Genomic DNA, 26926 nt, shown 5'->3' with positions numbered 1-26926 from the left:
AAACAAACACGTATTCATGTTCCCCCGGCTCACCGAAGACCCAAAAAAGATGAGTTTTGCAGATCTGATGTCTCCTTTTGGAGATAGCCCATGTTATATCTTGCATTTGTTAGGAAAAACTGCTTTTAGCAAGAAAAGTGCCCTTTGCAGATAGAGCTCAAATTCGAAAAACAAACACATATTCATGTTCCCCCGGCTCACCAAAGACCAAAAAACCATGCGTTTTGCAGTTCTGATGTCTCCTTGAGGAGATAGCCCATGTTATATCTTGCATTTGTTAGGAAAAACTGCTTTTAGCAAGAAAAGTGCCCTTTGCAGATAGAGCTCAAATTCGAAAAACAAACACATATTCACGTTCCCCCGGCTCACCGAAGACCAAAAAACCATGAGTTATGCAGATCTGATGTCTCCTTGCAGAGATAGCCCATGTTATATCTTGCATTTGTTAGGAAAAACTGCTTTTAGCAAGAAAAGTGCCCTTTGCAGATAGAGCTCAAATTCGAAAAACAAACACATATTCATGTTCCCGAACCTCCACGAAGAGAAAAAATCCATGCGTTTTGCCGTTCTGATGTCTCCTTGCGAAGATAGCCAATGTTATATCTTGCATTTGTTAGTAAAAACTGTTTATAGCATGAAAAGTGCCCATTGCAGATAGAGCTCAAATTTGAAAAACAAACACGTATTCATGTTCCCCCGGCTCACCGAAGACCAAAAAAAGATGAGTTATGCAGATCTGATGTCTCCTTGCGGAGATAGCCCATGTTATATCTTGCATTTGTTAGGAAAAACTGCTTTTAGCAAGAAAAGTGCCCTTTGCAGATAGAGCTCAAATTCGAAAAACAAACACGTATTCATGTTCCCCAACCTCCCCGAAGACCAAAGAACCATGCGTTTTGCAGTTCTGATGTCTCCTTGCGGAGATAGCCCATGTTATATCTTGCATTTGTTTGGAAAAACTGCTTATAGCATGAAAAGTGCCCATTACAGATAGAGCTCAAATTCGAAAAACAAACACGTATTCATGTTCCCCCGGCTCACCGAAGACCAAAAAAAGATGAGTTATGCAAATCTGATGTCTCCTTGCGGAGATAGCCCATGTTATATCTTGCATTTGTTAGGAAAAACTGCTTTTAGCAAGAAAAGTGCCCTTTGCAGATAGAGCTCAAATTCGAAAAACAAACACATATTCATGTTCCCCCGGCTCACCGAAGACCAAAAAACCATGAATTATGCAGATCTGATGTCTCCTTGCGGAGATAGCCCATGTTATATCTTGCATTTGTTAGGAAAAACTGCTTTTAGCAAGAAAAGTGCCCTTTGCAGATAGAGCTCAAATTCGAAAAACAAACACGTATTCATGTTCCCCAACCTCCCCGAAGACCAAAAAAACCATGCGTTTTGCAGTTCTGATGTCTCCTTGCGGAGATAGCCCATGTTATATCTTGCATTTGTTAGGAAAAACTGCTTTTAGCAAGAAAAGTGCCCTTTGCAGATAGAGCTCAAATTCGAAAAACAAACACATATTTACGTTCCCCCGGCTCACCGAAGACCAAAAAACCATGAGTTATGCAGATCTGATGTCTCCTTGCAGAGATAGCCCATGTTATATCTTGCATTTGTTAGGAAAAACTGCTTTTAGCAAGAAAAGTGCCCTTTGCAGATAGAGCTCAAATTCGAAAAACAAACACGTATTCATGTTCCCCAACCTCCCCGAAGACCAAAGAACCATGCGTTTTGCAGTTCTGATGTCTCCTTGCGGAGATAGCCCATGTTATATCTTGCATTTGTTTGGAAAAACTGCTTATAGCATGAAAAGTGCCCATTGCAGATAGAGCTCAAATTCGAAAAACAAACACGTATTCATGTTCCCCCGGCTCACCGAAGAACAAAAAAAGATGAGTTATGCAGATCTGATGTCTCCTTTTGGAGATAGCCCATGTTATATCTTGCATTTGTTAGGAAAAACTGCTTTTAGCAAGAAAAGTGCCCTTTGCAGATAGAGCTCAAATTCGAAAAACAAACACATATTCATGTTCCCCCGGCTCACCAAAGACCAAAAAACCATGAGTTTTACAGATCTGATGTCTCCTTGCGGAGATAGCCCATGTTATATCTTGCATTTGTTAGGAAAAACTACTTATAGCATGAAAAGTGCCCATTGCAGATAGATCTCAAATTCGAAAAACAAACACGTATTCATGTTCCCCCGGCTCACCGAAGACCCAAAAAAGATGAGTTTTGCAGATCTGATGTCTCCTTTTGGAGATAGCCCATGTTATATCTTGCATTTGTTAGGAAAAACTGCTTTTAGCAAGAAAAGTGCCCTTTGCAGATAGAGCTCAAATTCGAAAAACAAACACATATTCATGTTCCCCTACCTCCCCGAAGACCAAAAAACCATGCGTTTTGCAGTTCTGATGTCTCCTTGCGGAGATAGCCCATGTTATATCTTGCATTTGTTAGGAAAAACTTGTTTTAGCAAGAAAAGTGCCCTTTGCAGATAGAGCTCAAATTCGAAAAACAAACACATATTCATGTTCCCCCGGCTCACCGAAGACCAAAAAACCATGAGTTTTACAGATCTGATGTCTCCTTGCGGAGATAGCCCATGTTATATCTTGCATTTGTTAGGAAAAACTGCTTTTAGCAAGAAAAGTGCCCTTTGCAGATAGAGCTCAAATTCGAAAAACAAACACATATTCACGTTCCCCCGGCTCACCGAAGACCAAAAAACCATGAGTTTTACAGATCTGATGTCTCCTTGCGGAGATAGCCCATGTTATATCTTGCATTTGTTAGGAAAAACTACTTATAGCATGAAAAGTGCCCATTGCAGATAGATCTCAAATTCGAAAAACAAACACGTATTCATGTTCCCCCGGCTCACCGAAGACCCAAAAAAGATGAGTTTTGCAGATCTGATGTCTCCTTTTGGAGATAGCCCATGTTATATCTTGCATTTGTTAGGAAAAACTGCTTTTAGCAAGAAAAGTGCCCTTTGCAGATAGAGCTCAAATTCGAAAAACAAACACATATTCATGTTCCCCTACCTCCCCGAAGACCAAAAAACCATGCGTTTTGCAGTTCTGATGTCTCCTTGCGGAGATAGCCCATGTTATATCTTGCATTTGTTAGGAAAAACTTGTTTTAGCAAGAAAAGTGCCCTTTGCAGATAGAGCTCAAATTCGAAAAACAAACACATATTCATGTTCCCCCGGCTCACCGAAGACCAAAAAACCATGAGTTTTACAGATCTGATGTCTCCTTGCGGAGATAGCCCATGTTATATCTTGCATTTGTTAGGAAAAACTGCTTTTAGCAAGAAAAGTGCCCTTTGCAGATAGAGCTCAAATTCGAAAAACAAACACATATTCACGTTCCCCCGGCTCACCGAAGACCAAAAAACCATGAGTTTTACAGATCTGATGTCTCCTTGCGGAGATAGCCCATGTTATATCTTGCATTTGTTAGGAAAAAGTGTTTATAGCATGAAAAGTGCCCATTGCAGATAGAGCTCAAATTCGAAAAACAAACACATATTCATGTTCCCCCGGCTCACCGAAGACCAAAAAACCATGCGTTTTGCAGTTCTGATGTCTCCTTGAGGAGATAGCCCATGTTATATCTTGCATTTGTTAGGAAAAACTGCTTTTAGCAAGAAAAGTGCCCTTTGCAGATAGAGCTCAAATTCGAAAAACAAACACATATTCACGTTCCCCCGGCTCACCGAAGACCAAAAAACCATGAGTTATGCAGATCTGATGTCTCCTTGCAGAGATAGCCCATGTTATATCTTGCATTTGTTAGGAAAAACTGCTTTTAGCAAGAAAAGTGCCCTTTGCAGATAGAGCTCAAATTCGAAAAACAAACACATATTCATGTTCCCCAACCTCCCCGAAGACCAAAAAACCATGCGTTTTGCCGTTCTGATGTCTCCTTGCGAAGATAGCCAATGTTATATCTTGCATTTGTTAGTAAAAACTGTTTATAGCATGAAAAGTGCCCATTGCAGATAGAGCTCAAATTTGAAAAACAAACACGTATTCATGTTCCCCCGGCTCACCGAAGACCAAAAAAAGATGAGTTATGCAGATCTGATGTCTCCTTGCGGAGATAGCCGATGTTATATCTTGCATTTGTTAGGAAAAACTGCTTTTAGCAAGAAAAGTGCCCTTTGCAGATAGAGCTCAAATTCGAAAAACAAACACGTATTCATGTTCCCCAACCTCCCCGAAGACCAAAGAACCATGCGTTTTGCAGTTCTGATGTCTCCTTGCGGAGATAGCCCATGTTATATCTTGCATTTGTTTGGAAAAACTGCTTATAGCATGAAAAGTGCCCATTGCAGATAGAGCTCAAATTCGAAAAACAAACACGTATTCATGTTCCCCCGGCTCACCGAAGACCAAAAAAAGATGAGTTATGCAGATCTGATGTCTCCTTGCGGAGATAGCCCATGTTATATCTTGCATTTGTTAGGAAAAACTGCTTTTAGCAATAAAAGTGCCCTTTGCAGATAGAGCTCAAATTCGAAAAACAAACACATATTCATGTTCCCCCGGCTCACCGAAGACCAAAAAACCATGAGTTATGCAGATCTGATGTCTCCTTGCGGAGATAGCCCATGTTATATCTTGCATTTGTTAGGAAAAACTGCTTTTAGCAAGAAATGTGCCCTTTGCAGATAGAGCTCAAATTCGAAAAACAAACACGTATTCATGTTCCCCCGGCTCACCGAATACCAAAAAAAGATGAGTTATGCAGATCTGATGTCTCCTTTTGGAGATAGCCCATGTTATATCTTGCATTTGTTAGGAAAAACTGCTTTTAGCAAGAAAAGTGCCCTTTGCAGATAGAGCTCAAATTCGAAAAACAAACACATATTCATGTTCCCCAACCTCCCCGAAGACCAAAAAACCATGCGTTTTGCCGTTCTGATGTCTCCTTGCGAAGATAGCCAATGTTATATCTTGCATTTGTTAGTAAAAACTGTTTATAGCATGAAAAGTGCCCATTGCAGATAGAGCTCAAATTTGAAAAACAAACACGTATTCATGTTCCCCCGGCTCACCGAAGACCAAAAAAAGATGAGTTATGCAGATCTGATGTCTCCTTGCGGAGATAGCCGATGTTATATCTTGCATTTGTTAGGAAAAACTGCTTTTAGCAAGAAAAGTGCCCTTTGCAGATAGAGCTCAAATTCGAAAAACAAACACGTATTCATGTTCCCCAACCTCCCCGAAGACCAAAGAACCATGCGTTTTGCAGTTCTGATGTCTCCTTGCGGAGATAGCCCATGTTATATCTTGCATTTGTTTGGAAAAACTGCTTATAGCATGAAAAGTGCCCATTGCAGATAGAGCTCAAATTCGAAAAACAAACACGTATTCATGTTCCCCCGGCTCACCGAAGACCAAAAAAAGATGAGTTATGCAGATCTGATGTCTCCTTGCGGAGATAGCCCATGTTATATCTTGCATTTGTTAGGAAAAACTGCTTTTAGCAATAAAAGTGCCCTTTGCAGATAGAGCTCAAATTCGAAAAACAAACACATATTCATGTTCCCCCGGCTCACCGAAGACCAAAAAACCATGAGTTATGCAGATCTGATGTCTCCTTGCGGAGATAGCCCATGTTATATCTTGCATTTGTTAGGAAAAACTGCTTTTAGCAAGAAATGTGCCCTTTGCAGATAGAGCTCAAATTCGAAAAACAAACACGTATTCATGTTCCCCCGGCTCACCGAATACCAAAAAAAGATGAGTTATGCAGATCTGATGTCTCCTTTTGGAGATAGCCCATGTTATATCTTGCATTTGTTAGGAAAAACTGCTTTTAGCAAGAAAAGTGCCCTTTGCAGATAGAGCTCAAATTCGAAAAACAAACACGTATTCACATTCCCCCGGCTCACCGAAGACCAAAAAACCATGAGTTATGCAGATCTGATGTCTCCTTGTAGAGATAGCCCCTGGTATATCTTGCATTTGTTGGGAAAAACTGCTTTTAGCAAGAAAAGTGCCCTTTGCAGATAGAGCTCAAATTCGAAAAACAAACACGTATTCATGTTCCCCAACCTCCCCGAAGACCAAAAAACCATGCGTTTTGCAGTTCTGATGTCTCCTTGCGGAGATAGCCCATGTTATATCTTGCATTTGTTAGGAAAAACTGCTTTTAGCAAGAAAAGTGCCCTTTGCAGATAGAGCTCAAATTCGAAAAACAAACACGTATTCATGTTCCCCAACCTCCCCGAAGACCAAAAAACCATGCGTTTTGCAGTTCTGATGTCTCCTTGCGGAGATAGCCCATGTTATATCTTGCATTTGTTAGGAAAAACTGCTTTTAGCAAGAAAAGTGCCCTTTGCAGATAGAGCTCAAATTCGAAAAACAAACACGTATTCACGTTCCCCCGGCTCACCGAAGACCAAAAAACCATGAGTTATGCAGATCTGATGTCTCCTTGTAGAGATAGCCCCTGGTATATCTTGCATTTGTTAGGAAAAACTGCTTTTAGCAAGAAAAGTGCCCTTTGCAGATAGAGCTCAAATTCGAAAAACAAACACGTATTCATGTTCCCCAACCTCCCCGAAGACCAAAAAACCATGCGTTTTGCAGTTCTGATGTCTCCTTGCGGAGATAGCCCATGTTATATCTTGCATTTGTTAGGAAAAACTGCTTTTAGCAAGAAAAGTGCCCTTTGCAGATAGAGCTCAAATTCGAAAAACAAACACGTATTCATGTTCCCCAACCTCCCCGAAGACCAAAAAACCATGCGTTTTGCAGTTCTGATGTCTCCTTGCGGAGATAGCCCATGTTATATCTTGCATTTGTTAGGAAAAACTGCTTTTAGCAAGAAAAGTGCCCTTTGCAGATAGAGCTCAAATTCGAAAAACAAACACGTATTCATGTTCCCCAACCTCCCCGAAGACCAAAAAACCATGCGTTTTGCAGTTCTGATGTCTCCTTGCGGAGATAGCCCATGTTATATCTTGCATTTGTTAGTAAAAACTGCTTTTAGCAAGAAAAGTGCCCTTTGCAGATAGAGCTCAAATTCGAAAAACAAACACGTATTCACGTTCCCCCGGCTCACCGAAGACCAAAGAACCATGCGTTTTGCAGTTCTGATGTCTCCTTGCGGAGATAGCCCATGTTATATCTTGCATTTGTTTGGAAAAACTGCTTATAGCATGAAAAGTGCCCATTGCAGATAGAGCTCAAATTCGAAAAACAAACACGTATTCATGTTCCCCCGGCTCACCGAAGAACAAAAAAAGATGAGTTATGCAGATCTGATGTCTCCTTTTGGAGATAGCCCATGTTATATCTTGCATTTGTTAGGAAAAACTGCTTTTAGCAAGAAAAGTGCCCTTTGCAGATAGAGCTCAAATTCGAAAAACAAACACATATTCATGTTCCCCTACCTCCCCGAAGACCAAAAAACCATGCGTTTTGCAGTTCTGATGTCTCCTTGCGGAGATAGCCCATGTTATATCTTGCATTTGTTAGGAAAAACTTGTTTTAGCAAGAAAAGTGCCCTTTGCAGATAGAGCTCAAATTCGAAAAACAAACACATATTCATGTTCCCCCGGCTCACCGAAGACCAAAAAACCATGAGTTTTACAGATCTGATGTCTCCTTGCGGAGATAGCCCATGTTATATCTTGCATTTGTTAGGAAAAACTGCTTTTAGCAAGAAAAGTGCCCTTTGCAGATAGAGCTCAAATTCGAAAAACAAACACATATTCACGTTCCCCCGGCTCACCGAAGACCAAAAAACCATGAGTTTTACAGATCTGATGTCTCCTTGCGGAGATAGCCCATGTTATATCTTGCATTTGTTAGGAAAAAGTGTTTATAGCATGAAAAGTGCCCATTGCAGATAGAGCTCAAATTCGAAAAACAAACACATATTCATGTTCCCCCGGCTCACCGAAGACCAAAAAACCATGCGTTTTGCAGTTCTGATGTCTCCTTGAGGAGATAGCCCATGTTATATCTTGCATTTGTTAGGAAAAACTGCTTTTAGCAAGAAAAGTGCCCTTTGCAGATAGAGCTCAAATTCGAAAAACAAACACATATTCACGTTCCCCCGGCTCACCGAAGACCAAAAAACCATGAGTTATGCAGATCTGATGTCTCCTTGCAGAGATAGCCCATGTTATATCTTGCATTTGTTAGGAAAAACTGCTTTTAGCAAGAAAAGTGCTCTTTGCAGATAGAGCTCAAATTCGAAAAACAAACACATATTCATGTTCCCCAACCTCCCCGAAGACCAAAAAACCATGCGTTTTGCCGTTCTGATGTCTCCTTGCGAAGATAGCCAATGTTATATCTTGCATTTGTTAGTAAAAACTGTTTATAGCATGAAAAGTGCCCATTGCAGATAGAGCTCAAATTTGAAAAACAAACACGTATTCATGTTCCCCCGGCTCACCGAAGACCAAAAAAAGATGAGTTATGCAGATCTGATGTCTCCTTGCGGAGATAGCCCATGTTATATCTTGCATTTGTTAGGAAAAACTGCTTTTAGCAAGAAAAGTGCCCTTTGCAGATAGAGCTCAAATTTGAAAAACAAACACGTATTCATGTTCCCCAACCTCCCCGAAGACCAAAGAACCATGCGTTTTGCAGTTCTGATGTCTCCTTGCGGAGATAGCCCATGTTATATCTTGCATTTGTTTGGAAAAACTGCTTATAGCATGAAAAGTGCCCATTGCAGATAGAGCTCAAATTCGAAAAACAAACACGTATTCATGTTCCCCTGGCTCACCGAAGACCAAAAAAAGATGAGTTATGCAGATCTGATGTCTCCTTGCGGAGATAGCCCATGTTATATCTTGCATTTGTTAGGAAAAACTGCTTTTAGCAATAAAAGTGCCCTTTGCAGATAGAGCTCAAATTCGAAAAACAAACACATATTCATGTTCCCCCGGCTCACCGAAGACCAAAAAACCATGAGTTATGCAGATCTGATGTCTCCTTGCGGAGATAGCCCATGTTATATCTTGCATTTGTTAGGAAAAACTGCTTTTAGCAAGAAATGTGCCCTTTGCAGATAGAGCTCAAATTCGAAAAACAAACACGTATTCATGTTCCCCCGGCTCACCGAAGACCAAAAAAAGATGAGTTATGCAGATCTGATGTCTCCTTTTGGAGATAGCCCATGTTATATCTTGCATTTGTTAGGAAAAACTGCTTATAGCATGAAAAGTGCCCTTTGCAGATAGAGCTCAAATTCGAAAAACAAACACGTATTCATGTTCCCCAACCTCCCCGAAGACCAAATACCATACGTTTTGCAGTTCTGATGTCTCCTTGCGGAGATAGCCCATGTTATATCTTGCATTTGTTAGGAAAAACTGCTTTTAGCAAGAAAAGTGCCCTTTGCAGATAGAGCTCAAATTCGAAAAACAAACACGTATTCACGTTCCCCCGGCTCACCGAAGACCAAAAAACCATGAGTTATGCAGATCTGATGTCTCCTTGTAGAGATAGCCCCTGGTATATCTTGCATTTGTTAGGAAAAACTGCTTTTAGCAAGAAAAGTGCCCTTTGCAGATAGAGCTCAAATTCGAAAAACAAACACGTATTCATGTTCCCCAACCTCCCCGAAGACCAAAAAACCATGCGTTTTGCAGTTCTGATGTCTCCTTGCGGAGATAGCCCATGTTATATCTTGCATTTGTTAGGAAAAACTGCTTTTAGCAAGAAAAGTGCCCTTTGCAGATAGAGCTCAAATTCGAAAAACAAACACGTATTCATGTTCCCCAACCTCCCCGAAGACCAAAAAACCATGCGTTTTGCAGTTCTGATGTCTCCTTGCGGAGATAGCCCATGTTATATCTTGCATTTGTTAGTAAAAACTGCTTATAGCAAGAAAAGTGCCCATTGCATATAGAGCTCAAATTCGAAAAACAAACACATATTCATGTTCCCCCGGCTCACCGAAGACCAAAAAACCATGAGTTATGCAGATCTGATGTCTCCTTGCGGAGATAGCCCATGTTATATCTTGCATTTGTTAGGAAAAACTGCTTTTAGCAAGAAAAGTGCCCTTTGCAGATAGAGCTCAAATTCGAAAAACAAACACGTATTCATGTTCCCCAACCTCCCCGAAGACCAAAGAACCATGCGTTTTGCAGTTCTGATGTCTCCTTGCGGAGATAGCCCATGTTATATCTTGCATTTGTTTGGAAAAACTGCTTATAGCATGAAAAGTGCCCATTGCAGATAGAGCTCAAATTCGAAAAACAAACACGTATTCATGTTCCCCCGGCTCACCGAAGAACAAAAAAAGATGAGTTATGCAGATCTGATGTCTCCTTTTGGAGATAGCTCATGTTATATCTTGCATTTGTTAGGAAAAACTGCTTTTAGCAAGAAAAGTGCCCTTTGCAGATAGAGCTCAAATTCGAAAAACAAACACATATTCATGTTCGCCCGGCTCACCAAAGACCAAAAAACCATGAGTTTTACAGATCTGATGTCTCCTTGCGGAGATAGCCCATGTTATATCTTGCATTTGTTAGGAAAAACTACTTATAGCATGAAAAGTGCCCATTGCAGATAGATCTCAAATTCGAAAAACAAACACGTATTCATGTTCCCCCGGCTCACCGAAGACCAAAAAAAGATGAGTTTTGCAGATCTGATGTCTCCTTTTGGAGTTAGCCGATGTTATATCTTGCATTTGTTAGGAAAAACTGCTTTTAGCAATAAAAGTGCCCTTTGCAGATAGAGCTCAAATTCGAAAAACAAACACATATTCATGTTCCCCCGGCTCACCGAAGACCAAAAAACCATGAGTTATGCAGATCTGATGTCTCCTTGCGGAGATAGCCCATGTTATATCTTGCATTTGTTAGGAAAAACTGCTTTTAGCAAGAAATGTGCCCTTTGCAGATAGAGCTCAAATTCGAAAAACAAACACGTATTCATGTTCCCCCGGCTCACCGAAGACCAAAAAAAGATGAGTTATGCAGATCTGATGTCTCCTTTTGGAGATAGCCCATGTTATATCTTGCATTTGTTAGGAAAAACTGCTTATAGCATGAAAAGTGCCCTTTGCAGATAGAGCTCAAATTCGAAAAACAAACACGTATTCATGTTCCCCAACCTCCCCGAAGACCAAATACCATACGTTTTGCAGTTCTGATGTCTCCTTGCGGAGATAGCCCATGTTATATCTTGCATTTGTTAGGAAAAACTGCTTTTAGCAAGAAAAGTGCCCTTTGCAGATAGAGCTCAAATTCGAAAAACAAACACGTATTCACGTTCCCCCGGCTCACCGAAGACCAAAAAACCATGAGTTATGCAGATCTGATGTCTCCTTGTAGAGATAGCCCCTGGTATATCTTGCATTTGTTAGGAAAAACTGCTTTTAGCAAGAAAAGTGCCCTTTGCAGATAGAGCTCAAATTCGAAAAACAAACACGTATTCATGTTCCCCAACCTCCCCGAAGACCAAAAAACCATGCGTTTTGCAGTTCTGATGTCTCCTTGCGGAGATAGCCCATGTTATATCTTGCATTTGTTAGGAAAAACTGCTTTTAGCAAGAAAAGTGCCCTTTGCAGATAGAGCTCAAATTCGAAAAACAAACACGTATTCATGTTCCCCAACCTCCCCGAAGACCAAAAAACCATGCGTTTTGCAGTTCTGATGTCTCCTTGCGGAGATAGCCCATGTTATATCTTGCATTTGTTAGGAAAAACTGCTTTTAGCAAGAAAAGTGCCCTTTGCAGATAGAGCTCAAATTCGAAAAACAAACACGTATTCATGTTCCCCAACCTCCCCGAAGACCAAAAAACCATGCGTTTTGCAGTTCTGATGTCTCCTTGCGGAGATAGCCCATGTTATATCTTGCATTTGTTAGTAAAAACTGCTTTTAGCAAGAAAAGTGCCCTTTGCAGATAGAGCTCAAATTCGAAAAACAAACACGTATTCACGTTCCCCCGGCTCACCGAAGACCAAAGAACCATGCGTTTTGCAGTTCTGATGTCTCCTTGCGGAGATAGCCCATGTTATATCTTGCATTTGTTTGGAAAAACTGCTTATAGCATGAAAAGTGCCCATTGCAGATAGAGCTCAAATTCGAAAAACAAACACGTATTCATGTTCCCCCGGCTCACCGAAGAACAAAAAAAGATGAGTTATGCAGATCTGATGTCTCCTTTTGGAGATAGCCCATGTTATATCTTGCATTTGTTAGGAAAAACTGCTTTTAGCAAGAAAAGTGCCCTTTGCAGATAGAGCTCAAATTCGAAAAACAAACACATATTCATGTTCCCCTACCTCCCCGAAGACCAAAAAACCATGCGTTTTGCAGTTCTGATGTCTCCTTGCGGAGATAGCCCATGTTATATCTTGCATTTGTTAGGAAAAACTTGTTTTAGCAAGAAAAGTGCCCTTTGCAGATAGAGCTCAAATTCGAAAAACAAACACATATTCATGTTCCCCCGGCTCACCGAAGACCAAAAAACCATGAGTTTTACAGATCTGATGTCTCCTTGCGGAGATAGCCCATGTTATATCTTGCATTTGTTAGGAAAAACTGCTTTTAGCAAGAAAAGTGCCCTTTGCAGATAGAGCTCAAATTCGAAAAACAAACACATATTCACGTTCCCCCGGCTCACCGAAGACCAAAAAACCATGAGTTTTACAGATCTGATGTCTCCTTGCGGAGATAGCCCATGTTATATCTTGCATTTGTTAGGAAAAAGTGTTTATAGCATGAAAAGTGCCCATTGCAGATAGAGCTCAAATTCGAAAAACAAACACATATTCATGTTCCCCCGGCTCACCGAAGACCAAAAAACCATGCGTTTTGCAGTTCTGATGTCTCCTTGAGGAGATAGCCCATGTTATATCTTGCATTTGTTAGGAAAAACTGCTTTTAGCAAGAAAAGTGCCCTTTGCAGATAGAGCTCAAATTCGAAAAACAAACACATATTCACGTTCCCCCGGCTCACCGAAGACCAAAAAACCATGAGTTATGCAGATCTGATGTCTCCTTGCAGAGATAGCCCATGTTATATCTTGCATTTGTTAGGAAAAACTGCTTTTAGCAAGAAAAGTGCTCTTTGCAGATAGAGCTCAAATTCGAAAAACAAACACATATTCATGTTCCCCAACCTCCCCGAAGACCAAAAAACCATGCGTTTTGCCGTTCTGATGTCTCCTTGCGAAGATAGCCAATGTTATATCTTGCATTTGTTAGTAAAAACTGTTTATAGCATGAAAAGTGCCCATTGCAGATAGAGCTCAAATTTGAAAAACAAACACGTATTCATGTTCCCCCGGCTCACCGAAGACCAAAAAAAGATGAGTTATGCAGATCTGATGTCTCCTTGCGGAGATAGCCCATGTTATATCTTGCATTTGTTAGGAAAAACTGCTTTTAGCAAGAAAAGTGCCCTTTGCAGATAGAGCTCAAATTTGAAAAACAAACACGTATTCATGTTCCCCAACCTCCCCGAAGACCAAAGAACCATGCGTTTTGCAGTTCTGATGTCTCCTTGCGGAGATAGCCCATGTTATATCTTGCATTTGTTTGGAAAAACTGCTTATAGCATGAAAAGTGCCCATTGCAGATAGAGCTCAAATTCGAAAAACAAACACGTATTCATGTTCCCCTGGCTCACCGAAGACCAAAAAAAGATGAGTTATGCAGATCTGATGTCTCCTTGCGGAGATAGCCCATGTTATATCTTGCATTTGTTAGGAAAAACTGCTTTTAGCAATAAAAGTGCCCTTTGCAGATAGAGCTCAAATTCGAAAAACAAACACATATTCATGTTCCCCCGGCTCACCGAAGACCAAAAAACCATGAGTTATGCAGATCTGATGTCTCCTTGCGGAGATAGCCCATGTTATATCTTGCATTTGTTAGGAAAAACTGCTTTTAGCAAGAAATGTGCCCTTTGCAGATAGAGCTCAAATTCGAAAAACAAACACGTATTCATGTTCCCCCGGCTCACCGAAGACCAAAAAAAGATGAGTTATGCAGATCTGATGTCTCCTTTTGGAGATAGCCCATGTTATATCTTGCATTTGTTAGGAAAAACTGCTTATAGCATGAAAAGTGCCCTTTGCAGATAGAGCTCAAATTCGAAAAACAAACACGTATTCATGTTCCCCAACCTCCCCGAAGACCAAATACCATACGTTTTGCAGTTCTGATGTCTCCTTGCGGAGATAGCCCATGTTATATCTTGCATTTGTTAGGAAAAACTGCTTTTAGCAAGAAAAGTGCCCTTTGCAGATAGAGCTCAAATTCGAAAAACAAACACGTATTCACGTTCCCCCGGCTCACCGAAGACCAAAAAACCATGAGTTATGCAGATCTGATGTCTCCTTGTAGAGATAGCCCCTGGTATATCTTGCATTTGTTAGGAAAAACTGCTTTTAGCAAGAAAAGTGCCCTTTGCAGATAGAGCTCAAATTCGAAAAACAAACACGTATTCATGTTCCCCAACCTCCCCGAAGACCAAAAAACCATGCGTTTTGCAGTTCTGATGTCTCCTTGCGGAGATAGCCCATGTTATATCTTGCATTTGTTAGGAAAAACTGCTTTTAGCAAGAAAAGTGCCCTTTGCAGATAGAGCTCAAATTCGAAAAACAAACACGTATTCATGTTCCCCAACCTCCCCGAAGACCAAAAAACCATGCGTTTTGCAGTTCTGATGTCTCCTTGCGGAGATAGCCCATGTTATATCTTGCATTTGTTAGTAAAAACTGCTTATAGCAAGAAAAGTGCCCATTGCATATAGAGCTCAAATTCGAAAAACAAACACATATTCATGTTCCCCCGGCTCACCGAAGACCAAAAAACCATGAGTTATGCAGATCTGATGTCTCCTTGCGGAGATAGCCCATGTTATATCTTGCATTTGTTAGGAAAAACTGCTTTTAGCAAGAAAAGTGCCCTTTGCAGATAGAGCTCAAATTCGAAAAACAAACACGTATTCATGTTCCCCAACCTCCCCGAAGACCAAAGAACCATGCGTTTTGCAGTTCTGATGTCTCCTTGCGGAGATAGCCCATGTTATATCTTGCATTTGTTTGGAAAAACTGCTTATAGCATGAAAAGTGCCCATTGCAGATAGAGCTCAAATTCGAAAAACAAACACGTATTCATGTTCCCCCGGCTCACCGAAGAACAAAAAAAGATGAGTTATGCAGATCTGATGTCTCCTTTTGGAGATAGCCCATGTTATATCTTGCATTTGTTAGGAAAAACTGCTTTTAGCAAGAAAAGTGCCCTTTGCAGATAGAGCTCAAATTCGAAAAACAAACACATATTCATGTTCGCCCGGCTCACCAAAGACCAAAAAACCATGAGTTTTACAGATCTGATGTCTCCTTGCGGAGATAGCCCATGTTATATCTTGCATTTGTTAGGAAAAACTACTTATAGCATGAAAAGTGCCCATTGCAGATAGATCTCAAATTCGAAAAACAAACACGTATTCATGTTCCCCCGGCTCACCGAAGACCCAAAAAAGATGAGTTTTGCAGATCTGATGTCTCCTTTTGGAGTTAGCCGATGTTATATCTTGCATTTGTTAGGAAAAACTGCTTTTAGCAATAAAAGTGCCCTTTGCAGATAGAGCTCAAATTCGAAAAACAAACACATATTCATGTTCCCCCGGCTCACCGAAGACCAAAAAACCATGAGTTATGCAAATCTGATGTCTCCTTGCGGAGATAGCCCATGTTATATCTTGCATTTGTTAGGAAAAACTGCTTTTAGCAAGAAATGTGCCCTTTGCAGATAGAGCTCAAATTCGAAAAACAAACACGTATTCATGTTCCCCCGGCTCACCGAAGACCAAAAAAAGATGAGTTATGCAGATCTGATGTCTCCTTTTGGAGATAGCCCATGTTATATCTTGCATTTGTTAGGAAAAACTGCTTATAGCATGAAAAGTGCCCTTTGCAGATAGAGCTCAAATTCGAAAAACAAACACGTATTCATGTTCCCCAACCTCCCCGAAGACCAAATACCATACGTTTTGCAGTTCTGATGTCTCCTTGCGGAGATAGCCCATGTTATATCTTGCATTTGTTAGGAAAAACTGCTTTTAGCAAGAAAAGTGCCCTTTGCAGATAGAGCTCAAATTCGAAAAACAAACACGTATTCACGTTCCCCCGGCTCACCGAAGACCAAAAAACCATGAGTTATGCAGATCTGATGTCTCCTTGTAGAGATAGCCCCTGGTATATCTTGCATTTGTTAGGAAAAACTGCTTTTAGCAAGAAAAGTGCCCTTTGCAGATAGAGCTCAAATTCGAAAAACAAACACGTATTCATGTTCCCCAACCTCCCCGAAGACCAAAAAACCATGCGTTTTGCAGTTCTGATGTCTCCTTGCGGAGATAGCCCATGTTATATCTTGCATTTGTTAGGAAAAACTGCTTTTAGCAAGAAAAGTGCCCTTTGCAGATAGAGCTCAAATTCGAAAAACAAACACGTATTCATGTTCCCCAACCTCCCCGAAGACCAAAAAACCATGCGTTTTGCAGTTCTGATGTCTCCTTGCGGAGATAGCCCATGTTATATCTTGCATTTGTTAGTAAAAACTGCTTATAGCAAGAAAAGTGCCCATTGCATATAGAGCTCAAATTCGAAAAACAAACACATATTCATGTTCCCCCGGCTCACCGAAGACCAAAAAACCATGAGTTATGCAGATCTGATGTCTCCTTGCGGAGATAGCCCATGTTATATCTTGCATTTGTTAGGAAAAACTGCTTTTAGCAAGAAAAGTGCCCTTTGCAGATAGAGCTCAAATTCGAAAAACAAACACGTATTCATGTTCCCCAACCTCCCCGAAGACCAAAGAACCATGCGTTTTGCAGTTCTGATGTCTCCTTGCGGAGATAGCCCATGTTATATCTTGCATTTGTTTGGAAAAACTGCTTATAGCATGAAAAGTGCCCATTGCAGATAGAGCTCAAATTCGAAAAACAAACACGTATTCATGTTCCCCCGGCTCACCGAAGAACAAAAAAAGATGAGTTATGCAGATCTGATGTCTCCTTTTGGAGATAGCCCATGTTATATCTTGCATTTGTTAGGAAAAACTGCTTTTAGCAAGAAAAGTGCCCTTTACAGATAGAGCTCAAATTCGAAAAACAAACACATATTCATGTTCCCCCGGCTCACCAAAGACCAAAAAACCATGAGTTTTACAGATCTGATGTCTCCTTGCGGAGATAGCCCATGTTATATCTTGCATTTGTTAGGAAAAACTGCTTTTAGCAAGAAAAGTGCCCTTTGCAGATAGAGCTCAAATTCGAAAAACAAACACGTATTCATGTTCCCCAACCTCCCCGAAGACCAAAGAACCATGCGTTTTGCAGTTCTGATGTCTCCTTGCGGAGATAGCCCATGTTATATCTTGCATTTGTTTGGAAAAACTGCTTATAGCATGAAAAGTGCCCATTGCAGATAGAGCTCAAATTCGAAAAACAAACACGTATTCATGTTCCCCCGGCTCACCGAAGAACAAAAAAAGATGAGTTATGCAGATCTGATATCTCCTTTTGGAGATAGCCCATGTTATATCTTGCATTTGTTAGGAAAAACTGCTTTTAGCAAGAAAAGTGCCCTTTGCAGATAGAGCTCAAATTCGAAAAACAAACACGTATTCATGTTCCCCAACCTCCCCGAAGACCAAAGAACCATGCGTTTTGCAGTTCTGATGTCTCCTTGTGGAGATAGCCCATGTTATATCTTGCATTTGTTTGGAAAAACTGCTTCTAGCATGAAAAGTGCCCATTGCAGATAGAGCTCAAATTCGAAAAACAAACATGTATTCATGTTCCCCAACCTCCCCGAAGACCAAAAAAAGATGAGTTATGCAGATCTGATGTCTCCTTTTGGAGATAGCCCATGTTATATCTTGCATTTGTTAGGAAAAACTGCTTTTAGCAAGAAAAGTGCCCTTTGCAGATAGAGCTCAAATTCGAAAAACAAACACATATTCACGTTCCCCCAGCTCACCGAAGACCAAAAAACCATGAGTTATGCAGATCTGATGTCTCCTTGCAGAGATAGCCCCTGGTATATCTTGCATTTGTTAGGAAAAACTGCTTTTAGCAAGAAAAGTGCCCTTTGCAGATAGAGCTCAAATTCGAAAAACAAACACGTATTCATGTTCCCCAACCTCCCCGAAGACCAAAAAACCATGCGTTTTGCAGTTCTGATGTCTCCTTGCTGAGATAGCCCATGTTATATCTTGCATTTGTTAGGAACAACTGCTTTTAGCAAGAAAAGTGCCCTTTGCAGATAGAGCTCAAATTCGAAAAACAAACACGTATTCATGTTCCCCAACCTCCCCGAAGACCAAAAAACCATGCGTTTTGCAGTTCTGATGTCTCCTTGCGGAGATAGCCCATGTTATATCTTGCATTTGTTAGTAAAAACTGTTTATAGCATGAAAAGTGCCCATTGCAGATAGAGCTGAAATTCGAAAAACAAACACGTATTCATGTTCCCCCGGCTCACCGAAGACCAAAAAAAGATGAGTTATGCAGATCTGATGTCTCCTTGCGGAGATAGCCCATGTTATATCTTGCATTTGTTAGGAAAAACTGCTTTTAGCAAGAAAAGTGCCCTTTGCAGATAGAGCTCAAATTCGAAAAACAAACACATATTCATGTTCCCCCGGCTCACCGAAGACCAAAAAACCATGAGTTATGCAGATCTGATGTCTCCTTGCGGAGATAGCCCATGTTATATCTTGCATTTGTTAGGAAAAACTGCTTTTAGCAAGAAAAGTGCCCTTTGCAGACAGAGCTCAAATTCGAAAAACAAACACGTATTCATGTTCCCCAACCTCCCCGAAGACCAAAAAACCATGCGTTTTGCAGTTCTGATGTCTCCTTGCGGAGATAGCCCATGTTATATCTTGCATTTGTTAGGAAAAACTGCTTTTAGCAAGAAAAGTGCCCTTTGCAGATAGAGCTCAAATTCGAAAAACAAACACATATTCATGTTCCCCCGGCTCACCGAAGACCAAAAAACCATGAGTTTTACAGATCTGATGTCTCCTTGCGGAGATAGCCCATGTTATATCTTGCATTTGTTAGGAAAAACTGCTTATAGCATGAAAAGTGCCCTTTGCAGATAGAGCTCAAATTCGAAAAACAAACACGTATTCATGTTCCCCCGGCTCACCGAAGACCAAAAAAAGATGAGTTATGCAGATCTGATGTCTCCTTTTGGAGATAGCCCATGTTATATCTTGCATTTGTTAGGAAAAACTGCTTTTAGCAAGAAAAGTGCCCTTTGCAGATAGAGCTCAAATTCGAAAAACAAACACATATTCATGTTCCCCAACCTCCCCGAAGACCAAAAAACCATGCGTTTTGCAGTTCTGATGTCTCCTTGCGGAGATAGCCCATGTTATATCTTGCATTTGTTAGGAAAAACTGCTTTTAGCAAGAAAAGTGCCCTTTGCAGATAGAGCTCAAATTCGAAAAACAAACACATATTCATGTTCCCCCGGCTCACCGAAGACCAAAAAACCATGAGTTTTACAGATCTGATGTCTCCTTGCGGAGATAGCCCATGTTATATCTTGCATTTGTTAGGAAAAACTGCTTTTAGCAAGAAAAGTGCCCTTTGCAGATAGAGCTCAAATTCGAAAAACAAACACATATTCATGTTCCCCCGGCTCACCGAAGACCAAAAAACCATGAGTTATGCAGATCTGATGTCTCCTTGCGGAGATAGCCCATGTTATATCTTGCATTTGTTTGGAAAAACTGCTTATAGCATGAAAAGTGCCCATTGCAGATAGAGCTCAAATTCGAAAAACAAACACGTATTCATGTTCCCCCGGCTCACCGAAGACCAAAAAAAGATGAGTTATGCAGATCTGATGTCTCCTTTTGGAGATAGCCCATGTTATATCTTGCATTTGTTAGGAAAAACTGCTTTTAGCAAGAAAAGTGCCCTTTGCAGATAGAGCTCAAATTCGAAAAACAAACACATATTCATGTTCCCCAACCTCCCTGAAGACCAAAAAACCATGCGTTTTGCAGTTCTGATGTCTCCTTGCGGAGATAGCCCATGTTATATCTTGCATTTGTTAGGAAAAACTGCTTTTAGCAAGAAAAGTGCCCTTTGCAGATAGAGCTCAAATTTGAAAAACAAACACGTATTCATGTTCCCCAACCTCCCCGAAGACCAAAGAACCATGCGTTTTGCAGTTCTGATGTCTCCTTGCGGAGATAGCCCATGTTATATCTTGCATTTGTTTGGAAAAACTGCTTATAGCATGAAAAGTGCCCATTGCAGATAGAGCTCAAATTCGAAAAACAAACACGTATTCATGTTCCCCCGGCTCACTGAAGACCAAAAAAAGATGAGTTATGCAGATCTGATGTCTTCTTTTGGAGATAGCCCATGTTATATCTTGCATTTGTTAGGAAAAACTGCTTTTAGCAAGAAAAGTGCCCTTTGCAGATAGAGCTCAAATTCGAAAAACAAACACATATTCATGTTCCCCCTGCTCACCGAAGACCAAAAAACCATGAGTTTTACAGACCTGATGTCTCCTTGCAGAGATAGCCCATGTTATATCTTGCATTTGTTAGGAAAAACTGCTTATAGCATGAAAAGTGCCCTTTGCAGATAGAGCTCAAATTCGAAAAACAAACACGTATTCATGTTCCCCAACCTCCCCGAAGACCAAAAAACCATACGTTTTGCAGTTCTGATGTCTCCTTGCGGAGATAGCCCATGTTATATCTTGCATTTGTTAGGAAAAACTGCTTTTAGCAAGAAAAGTGCCCTTTGCAGATAGAGCTCAAATTCGAAAAACAAACACATATTCACATTCCCCCGGCTCACCGAAGACCAAAAAACCATGAGTTATGCAGATCTGATGTCTCCTTGCAGAGATAGCCCCTGGTATATCTTGCATTTGTTAGGAAAAACTGCTTTTAGCAAGAAAAGTGCCCTTTGCAGATAGAGCTCAAATTCGAAAAACAAACACGTATTCATGTTCCCCAACCTCCCCGAAGACCAAAAAACCATGCGTTTTGCAGTTCTGATGTCTCCTTGCTGAGATAGCCCATGTTATATCTTGCATTTGTTAGGAAAAACTGCTTTTAGCAAGAAAAGTGCCCTTTGCAGATAGAGCTCAAATTCGAAAAACAAACACGTATTCATGTTCCCCAACCTCCCCGAAGACCAAAAAACCATGCGTTTTGCAGTTCTGATGTCTCCTTGCGGAGATAGCCCATGTTATATCTTGCATTTGTTAGTAAAAACTGTTTATAGCATGAAAAGTGCCCATTGCAGATAGAGCTCAAATTCGAAAAACAAACACATATTCACGTTCCCCCGGCGCACCGAAGACCAAAAAACCATGAGATATGCAGAACTGATGTCTCCTTGAGGAGATAGCCCATGTTATATCTTGCATTTGTTAGGAAAAACTGCTTTTAGCAAGAAAAGTGCCCTTTGCAGATAGAGCTCAAATTTGAAAAACAAACACGTATTCATGTTCCCCCGGCTCACCGAAGACCAAAAAAAGATGAGTTATGCAGATCTGATGTCTCCTTGCGGAGATAGCCCATGTTATATCTTGCATTTGTTAGGAAAAACTGCTTTTAGCAAGAAAAGTGCCCTTTGCAGATAGAGCTCAAATTCGAAAAACAAACACGTATTCATGTTCCCCAACCTCCCCGAAGACCAAAGAACCATGCGTTTTGCAGTTCTGATGTCTCCTTGCGGAGATAGCCCATGTTATATCTTGCATTTGTTTGGAAAAACTGCTTATAGCATGAAAAGTGCCCTTTGTAGATAGAGCTCAAATTCGAAAAACAAACACATATTCACATTCTCCGGGCTCACCAAAGACCAAAAAACCATGAGTTATGCAGATCTGATGTCTCCTTGCGGAGATAGCCCATGTTATATCTTGCATTTGTTTGGAAAAACTGCTTATAGCATGAAAAGTGCCCATTGCAGATAGAGCTCAAATTCGAAAAACAAACACGTATTCATGTTCCCCCGGCTCACCGAAGACCAAAAAAAGATGAGTTATGCAGATCTGATGTCTCCTTTTGGAGATAGCCCATGTTATATCTTGCATTTGTTAGGAAAAACTGCTTTTAGCAAGAAAAGTGCCCTTTGCAGATAGAGCTCAAATTCGAAAAACAAACACATATTCATGTTCCCCAACCTCCCTGAAGACCAAAAAACCATGCGTTTTGCAGTTCTGATGTCTCCTTGCGGAGATAGCCCATGTTATATCTTGCATTTGTTAGGAAAAACTGCTTTTAGCAAGAAAAGTGCCCTTTGCAGATAGAGCTCAAATTCGAAAAACAAACACGTATTCATGTTCCCCAACCTCCCCGAAGACCAAAAAACCATGCGTTTTGCAGTTCTGATGTCTCCTTGCGGAGATAGCCCATGTTATATCTTGCATTTGTTAGTAAAAACTGTTTATAGCATGAAAAGTGTCCATTGCAGATAGAGCTCAAATTCGAAAAACAAACACGTATTCATGTTCCCCCGGCTCACCGAAGACGAAAAAAAGATGAGTTTTACAGATCTGATGTCTCCTTTTGGAGATAGCCCATGTTATATCTTGCATTTGGTAGGAAAAACTGCTTTTAGCAAGAAAAGTGCCCTTTGCAGATAGAGCTCAAATTCGAAAAACAAACACATATTCATGTTCCCCTACCTCCCCGAAGACCAAAAAACCATGCGTTTTGCAGTTCTGATGTCTCCTTGCGGAGATAGCCCATGTTATATCTTGCATTTGTTAGGAAAAACTGCTTTTAGCAAAAAAAGTGCCCTTTGCAGATAGAGCTCAAATTCGAAAAACAAACACATATTCACGTTCCCCCGGCTCACCGTAGACCAAAAAACCATGAGTTATGCAGATCTGATGTCTCCTTGCAGAGATAGCCCATGTTATATCTTGCATTTGTTAGGAAAAACTGCTTTTAGCAAGAAAAGTGCCCTTTGCAGATAGAGCTCAAATTCGAAAAACAAACACGTATTCATGTTCCCCAACCTCCCCGAAGACCAAAAAACCATGCGTTTTGCAGTTCTGATGTCTCCTTGCTGAGATAGCCCATGTTATATCTTGCATTTGTTAGGAACAACTGCTTTTAGCAAGAAAAGTGCCCTTTGCAGATAGAGCTCAAATTCGAAAAACAAACACGTATTCATGTTCCCCAACCTCCCCGAAGACCAAAAAACCATGCGTTTTGCAGTTCTGATGTCTCCTTGCGGAGATAGCCCATGTTATATCTTGCATTTGTTAGTAAAAACTGTTTATAGCATGAAAAGTGCCCATTGCAGATAGAGCTCAAATTCGAAAAACAAACACGTATTCATGTTCCCCCGGCTCACCGAAGACCAAAAAAAGATGAGTTATGCAGATCTGATGTCTCCTTTTGGAGATAGCCCATGTTATATCTTGCATTTGTTAGGAAAAACTGCTTTTAGCAAGAAAAGTGCCCTTTGCAGATAGAGCTCAAATTCGAAAAACAAACACATATTCATGTTCCCCAACCTCCCCGAAGACCAAAAAACCATGCGTTTTGCAGTTCTGATGTCTCCTTGCGGAGATAGCCCATGTTATATCTTGCATTTGTTAGGAAAAACTGCTTTTAGCAAGAAAAGTGCCCTTTGCAGATAGAGCTCAAATTCGAAAAACAAACACGTATTCATGTTCCCCAACCTCCCCGAAGACCAAAAAACCATGCGTTTTGCAGTTCTGATGTCTCCTTGCGGAGATAGCCCATGTTATATCTTGCATTTGTTAGTAAAAACTGTTTATAGCATGAAAAGTGCCCATTGCAGATAGAGCTCAAATTCGAAAAACAAACACGTATTCATGTTCCCCCGGCTCACCGAAGACCAAAAAAAGATGAGTTATGCAGATCTGATGTCTCCTTGCGGAGATAGCCCATGTTATATCTTGCATTTGTTAGGAAAAACTGCTTTTAGCAATAAAAGTGCCCTTTGCAGATAGAGCTCAAATTCGAAAAACAAACACATATTCATGTTCCCCCGGGTCACCAAAGACCAAAAAACCATGAGTTTTACAGATCTGATGTCTCCTTGCGGAGATAGCCCATGTTATATCTTGCATTTGTTAGGAAAAACTACTTATAGCATGAAAAGTGCCCATTGCAGATAGAGCTCAAATTCGAAAAACAAACACGTATTCATGTTCCCCCGGCTCACCGAAGACCAAAAAAAGATGAGTTTTGCAGATCTGATGTCTCCTTTTGGAGATAGCCCATGTTATATCTTGCATTTGTTAGGAAAAACTGCTTTTAGCAAGAAAAGTGCCCTTTGCAGATAGAGCTCAAATTCGAAAAACAAACACATATTCATGTTCCCCTACCTCCCCGAAGACCAAAAAACCATGCGTTTTGCAGTTCTGATGTCTCCTTGCGGAGATAGCCCATGTTATATCTTGCATTTGTTAGGAAAAACTGCTTTTAGCAAGAAAAGTGCCCTTTGCAGATAGAGCTCAAATTCGAAAAACAAACACATATTCATGTTCCCCAACCTCCCCGAAGACCAAAAAACCATGCGTTTTGCAGTTCTGATGTCTCCTTGCGGAGATAGCCCATGTTATATCTTGCATTTGTTAGGAAAAACTGCTTTTAGCAAGAAAAGTGCCCTTTGCAGATAGAGCTCAAATTCGAAAAACAAACACGTATTCATGTTGCCCAACCTCCCTGAAGACCAAAGAACCATGCGTTTTGCAGTTCTGATGTCTCCTTGCGGAGATAGCCCATGTTATATCTTGCATTTGTTTGGAAAAACTGCTTATAGCATGAAAAGTGCCCATTGCAGATAGAGCTCAAATTCGAAAAACAAACACGTATTCATGTTCCCCCAGCTCACCGAAGACCAAAAAAAGATGAGTTTTGCAGATCTGATGTCTTCTTGCGGAGATAGCCCATGTTATATCTTGCATTTGTTTGGAAAAACTGCTTTTAGCAAGAAAAGTGCCCTTTGCAGATAGAGCTCAAATTCGAAAAACAAACACATATTCATGTTCCCCCAGCTCACCGAAGACCAAAAAACCATGAATTATGCAGATCTGATGTCTCCTTGCGGAGATAGCCCATGTTATATCTTGCATTTGTTAGGAAAAACTGCTTTTAGCAAGAAAAGTGCCCTTTGCAGATAGAGCTCAAATTCGAAAAACAAACACGTATTCATGTTCCCCAACCTCCCCGAAGACCAAAAAACCATGCGTTTTGCAGTTCTGATGTCTCCTTGCGGAGATAGCCCATGTTATATCTTGCATTTGTTAGGAAAAACTGCTTTTAGCAAGAAAAGTGCCCTTTGCAGATAGAGCTCAAATTCGAAAAACAAACACATATTCACGTTCCCCCGGCTCACCGAAGACCAAAAAACCATGAGTTATGCAGATCTGATGTCTCCTTGCAGAGATAGCCCATGTTATATCTTGCATTTGTTAGGAAAAACTGCTTTTAGCAAGAAAACTGCCCTTTGCAGATAGAGCTCAAATTCGAAAAACAAACACGTATTCATGTTCCCCAACCTCCCCGAAGACCAAAAAACCATGCGTTTTGCAGTTCTGATGTCTCCTTGCGGAGATAGCCCATGTTATATCTTGCATTTGTTAGAAAAAACTGCTTTTAGCAATAAAAGTGCCCTTTGCAGATAGAGCTCAAATTCGAAAAACAAACACGTATTCATGTTCCCCAACCTCCCTGAAGACCAAAGAACCATGCGTTTTGCAGTTCTGATGTCTCCTTGCGGAGATAGCCCATGTTATATCTTGCATTTGTTTGGAAAAACTGCTTATAGCATGAAAAGTGCCCATTGCAGATAGAGCTCAAATTCGAAAAACAAACACGTATTCATGTTCCCCCGGCTCACCGAAGACCAAAAAAAGATGAGTTATGCAGATCTGATGTCTCCTTTTCGAGATAGCCCATGTTATATCTTGCATTTGTTTGGAAAAACTGCTTATAGCATGAAAAGTGCCCTTTGCAGATAGAGCTCAAATTCGAAAAACAAACACATATTCATGTTCCCCTACCTCCCCGAAGACCAAAAAACCATGCGTTTTGCAGTTCTGATGTCTCCTTGCGGAGATAGCCCATGTTATATCTTGCATTTGTTAGGAAAAACTGCTTTTAGCAATAAAAGTGCCCTTTGCAGATAGAGCTCAAATTCGAAAAACAAACACATATTCATGTTCCCCCGGCTCACCAAAGACCAAAAAACCATGAGTTTTACAGATCTGATGTCTCCTTGCGGAGATAGCCCATGTTATATCTTGCATTTGTTAGGAAAAACTACTTATAGCATGAAAAGTGCCCATTGCAGATAGAGCTCAAATTCGAAAAACAAACACGTATTCATGTTCCCCCGGCTCACCGAAGACCAAAAAAAGATGAGTTTTGCAGATCTGATGTCTCCTTTTGGAGATAGCCCATGTTATATCTTGCATTTGTTAGGAAAAACTGCTTTTAGCAAGAAAAGTGCCCTTTGCAGATAGAGCTCAAATTCGAAAAACAAACACATATTCATGTTCCCCTACCTCCCCGAAGACCAAAAAACCATGCGTTTTGCAGTTCTGATGTCTCCTTGCGGAGATAGCCCATGTTATATCTTGCATTTGTTAGGAAAAACTGCTTTTAGCAAGAAAAGTGCCCTTTGCAGATAGAGCTCAAATTCGAAAAACAAACACATATTCATGTTCCCCAACCTCCCCGAAGACCAAAAAACCATGCGTTTTGCAGTTCTGATGTCTCCTTGCGGAGATAGCCCATGTTATATCTTGCATTTGTTAGGAAAAACTGCTTTTAGCAAGAAAAGTGCCCTTTGCAGATAGAGCTCAAATTCGAAAAACAAACACGTATTCATGTTGCCCAACCTCCCTGAAGACCAAAGAACC

This window comes from Vipera ursinii (genome assembly GCF_947247035.1).
Source record: "Vipera ursinii genome assembly, chromosome: 3".
NCBI classification, from domain to species: domain Eukaryota; kingdom Metazoa; phylum Chordata; class Lepidosauria; order Squamata; family Viperidae; genus Vipera; species Vipera ursinii.
The sequence above is the reverse complement of the archived record's forward strand: the minus strand, read 5'-3'. Positions refer to the sequence as shown.